Raw genomic sequence first — 5,130 nt, forward strand, 5'->3', positions numbered from 1 at the left:
TTTTTAGGTCTAATTACATTAAAAAATTTAGGAGACTTTTTTACAATTTAATATTAAAAAAAAAATTTATTACTATTTAATATATAGAAAAATATACAAAGAAAAAAATACAAATTTTGTATGAGCCTTAGATAATATGTATGATAATTTGTAACAGTAATCATCATTTGTTGGTAACATAGAAAAATTAAAAAGGATCATGATAAAATTCAATTATAATTAATAAAAAATAATATTATTGCTCATTCTAGGTCTCATATTCTCTTAGCAATAACTTTTAACTTTTAGTTTTTTTTCAATGAAGCATCTCCCATTAGCTTTCTCTAAATCCAAAAGTTCTTAGAGCACTCACAATGCTCTACTCTATCATTTAAAATACCTCCCCAAAACACACATTTTTTTATTTTACCTCTAAGTTTTACATTATACTATACATCAGTTTCTCTATATATTTCTCCATATCATTTAAATATTATATCTTTAAACATATTTTATTAATTAAAGTAAAATAAAATAATTGAAAAAAATAATAATAATATATATATATACTAAATGAGAGAGAGAAAACTTATAAAGAAAAATAATAATATTAAAATATTATATAAAGGATATGTAAATGTAGATATAGATTAATTGGAGTTTATGCATAGCTATTATAAATATATATATAAATGAGCTGATGGACGATGTTTTTGTGAGTTTTAGCTAAATATTATAGCTAGAGAAAGTGAATTTCAAAATACACCACCAAAACATTTTTTTTTTTATAATTTACCTCAAACTTTTACATTATACCATACATCATCTTTTCTAATTTTTTCTCTATATTATTTAAATATTATATTTTAAAAAAATATTTTATTCATTTTAAGAAATAAAATAATTAAATATAATAGTATCATACTCATATATATACAAAAGTTTATAAAAAATAATAAAATATTTATAGCTTAATAAATAGTGTTTCACTACATATAGAGAAATACTATCCATTTAGGTAAAAAAAATATAATTTTATATCATCCATTAAAAGACTATTTAACAATTTTTTCTCTATATTATAAAGAATTAGACGTTTTACCTCCTTTATTGGGAATGCTCTTACGAAAATTTTTATAGCTAAATAATACATAAAGTGCTTTTAGGAAATTGTGCTAACCAGCACCTTTATAGTTTAACTAAAGGTAAATAGTAGACTGAGTATATGTGAAAGATTAATTAATTTTATATTATTTGGTGGAGGAAAAATTCTGAACTTTTTTTATGGGAGTTGAAGTATAATACTATTAAGCTATGTTTATAACTACAAAAAATTATGAGGTAGAGCTAATAATATTCTTGTGGCCATGATATCCTCTTATTAACTTTTTGGTGGAGTCATGTGATGATACATTACAATCTCCATATTTTTAAATAACGTGCTCGCAATTAAAATGTCAAAATCTTTTAAACTATGAGTAGAAGTATAAATTAATGTATGATAAGGGACTAACTTCGTTTATATGTATGGTAAAATAGGTGTACTTTGCAATAAAAAGTATAAGAATTTTGAGGTCTTCCACAAACCAAATTTTATTTATTTATTGGTTTAAACCAATTAACGTAGCACCAAGTGGAAATAGATTATTGTACGATAAGAATATTAAAGTATACAGGTCTCCCACAAAGAGCACAGAGTTGAAAACGAAACATAATGAATATGATCCATACGCGTATTTAAAGACTTTTACAACATACAAATAAAACGAAAATTTGTGGTTTTTTATTTATTTATTTATTTAAGATAAATAGAATAAATTTCATTCAATAAGTAACAAGAATATAATGATAAACGCATAGTGCTTATGAAAGAGATGATCAACACAAAACATATAAGATCAAAAACTCCTAAAATAAAAGAATAATTATACAGGTTCTCCAACTCAAGCTGATGTCGAAGAATCTTTATTTATCTTCACATGAGAGCTTTGACAAATCATATAACAAACTAAAAATCCATTATAAAAGATCCCTAGTAAACAAAACACCATTATTATTAATAATAAGATAAAACTTAAAAAGACAAACAAAAATACAAAGAGATCCACAACACAATTACAAGCAACAAAACAATATAAGAAGTTGAGTAAAATAGATGCAAACATGTCGTCCATCACCATCACACTGACAACATCATGTATTTTCACTACTCCTCTCAGAGCATCTCCAACCTTGACACCTTATTTGGTGTCACACAAACATCAAATTTGGTGTCAAAAACTATTTTCACTCCAATCACAACATTAAAAACTACACACAAAAAAAAAAAATATTTATTATTATATTGTTTTTTTAAATAAATTGAATATTCTTTTTATTATTATATTAATTTATCAAAATCATCACAATCATTATATCTAATTAATATTTTAAATAAAACTACACATTAATTACATGACAATAATACTATATAAATAATTAAAACTCGATAAATTAAAAAATCATATTGCATGTAGTAACATAAAGATTACATCACTAGAGAAAAAATATTACATTCATGGAAAAAAAAAATATTACATTAGATTAGATTAAATTAAACCTAAAAGACACACTTGAAAATATATATTTTAATTTTGTGAGTTACCATATTCGTCCCACAAGTGCTCATTTAATGCATTTCGAAGCTCAATGTGAGCTTCCTTATCCTTGATTTTTCTATGTCTAGTAAGAAATTCTTGAAACCGAGCATTATCATCTTCTACCATCTGAACTTCTGGACTTGGCACTTCGACTCGCTCTTCAATTGATGCATTAATATCACATTCATCTTCAATTATCATATTATGCATAATAATACATGAAGTCATTATATCATGTAATACTTTTTTATTCCAAAGACGTGCCGGTCCAGCAATAATTGCAAATCTATACTGCAGTACTCCAAATGCATGTTCCACATCTTTTCTACATGCTTCTTGTTTCATTGCAAATAATTTCTTTTTTGGATGACGTGGATCATGAATACTTTGAACAAGAGTAGACCATTTTGGATATATACCATCAGCTAAATAATAACCCATATTATACTATTTTCCTTTAATAACGTAATTAGCAGGTGGAGCAATACCTTCAGCAAGATTAGCAAAAAGATGGGATGCCTCCAGCACATTAATGTCATTGTTAGATCCCGGTAAACCAAAATATGGATGCCATATCCAGAGATCATAGTCAACTACAACTTCAAGAATAATAGTTGGGGACCCACTACGAACGGCATATTGTCCTCCCCAAGCAGTTGGGCAATTTTTCCATTTCTAATGCATACAATCTAAACTTCCCAACATTCCTGGAAAACCTCAACGTTCACCAATGTGGAGTAGTCTTGCAACATCATTAGCGTTAGGTGATCGGAGATAGCAGGCTCCAAACACCTCGACAACAGCACGACAAAATCGCTTCAAGCTTTCTATAGTTGTAGATTCTCCTATTTTGATGTATTCATCGGTAGCATCTGCTGGCACACCATACGCCAACATTCGAAATACAGCTGTTACTTTTTGCAAACCTAATAACCCGAGTTTACCCATTCCATCCCTTCGCTGGATAAACTAATGTCATGTCTTTGTATAGCATCCAAAATATGAAGGAATAAAGGACGACCCATTCGAAATCTTCGGCGAAACATCAAATCGGTAAATCGAGGATTCTCTGCAAAATAGTCATTGAAGAGATTGCGATCAGCATTTTCCCGGTCACGGTTGATAACTATATGACCAGGAATCGAGCCTCGATGTGAGCCTTTGTTTTTTTGGTGTTGAGCAACACAAAAATTATTGTTAGCAGTAATTTGACCTACTACTTGCATTTCCATATCATCATAATAGTCATCATCTGAAGAAGATGATGATAAAAAGATGAACTACCAGGATAAGAATTCATATTTTATCAAAGTTAAACTGTATATATATTTTTCGGTGTACCCTATATCATGTGTGATATTCATGTGTTTATAGTGTAAATGTCCTTATCTTCTTAATCCAAAATCAAAAGATAAGAAATCTCACGGATTAATCTTGACCGCTGAAATAAATTGACCACAATCTCAACCGTTGCATTGTGTTGTCAAATCACATCTTATCTTCTGAATCCAAAATCAGAAGATAAGAAATCTCACAGATTAATCTTGGCAGCTGAAATAAATTGACCACAATCTCAACCGTTGCATTGTGTTGTCAAATCACATCTTATCTTCTGAATCCAAAATCAGAAGATAAGAAATCTCACGGATTAATCTTGGCCGCTGAAATAAATTGACCACAATCTCAACCGTTGCATTGTGTTGTCAAATCACATCTTATCTTCTTAATTCAAAATCAGAATATAAGAAATCTCACGGATTAATCTTGGCCGCTGAAATAAATTGACCACAATCTCAACCGTTGCATTGTGTTGTCAAATCACATCTTATCTTCTGAATCCAAACTCAGAAGATAAGAAATCTCATGGATTAATCTTGGCTGCTGAAATAAATTGATCACAATCTCAACCGTTGCATTGTGTTGTCAAATCACATCTTATCTTCTGAATCCAAAATCAGAAGATAAGAAATCTCACGGATTAATATTGGCCGCTGAAATAATTTGACCACAATCTCAACCGTTGCATTGTGTTGTCAAATCACATCTTATCTTCTGAATCCAAAATCAGAAGATAAGAAATCAAATCTTATGTAGCTTTTTCATCCCTATATAATCCCACACTACTCATTCAAACAGATTACCTCTTCCACACTACTCATTCAAACTGACCACATCTCTTCAACATATTTTCAAAACCACTACATTTTCTTCCAAAATGTCTTCCAGTCACACTGCTTCATACTCACTTGAGGAAGATATGCACTTGTGCCATGTATATATTGACATTTCTCAAGATCCAATCATAGGAAGAAACCAATCATGTAACAGTGGGCAAGAGTTGAATCATAGTACCACAAGAATGGGAAATTTAGTAATCAACCTCGACCAAGAAGATCTTTGCAGACTCGAATGACTACCATTATTGGTGCAGTTGCAAAATTAAGGGGATGCATCAATCAAATCCAAAATAAAAATCCAAGTGGTGCTTCATAAGAAGATATTGTAAGTGTTT

The 5,130-nt window shown here is 29.3% G+C and overlaps 1 pseudogene; it reads right to left on the reverse strand.

Annotated features, from left to right (window-relative positions):
- Positions 1-2,194: 2,194 nt before the first annotated feature.
- On the reverse strand, positions 2,195-4,777 carry LOC133805627 (uncharacterized; annotated as a pseudogene).
- Between the last annotated feature and the right edge of the window lie 353 nt (positions 4,778-5,130).

This window comes from Humulus lupulus, chromosome X (assembly GCF_963169125.1).
Source record: "Humulus lupulus chromosome X, drHumLupu1.1, whole genome shotgun sequence".
Taxonomy (NCBI): Eukaryota; Viridiplantae; Streptophyta; class Magnoliopsida; order Rosales; family Cannabaceae; genus Humulus; species Humulus lupulus.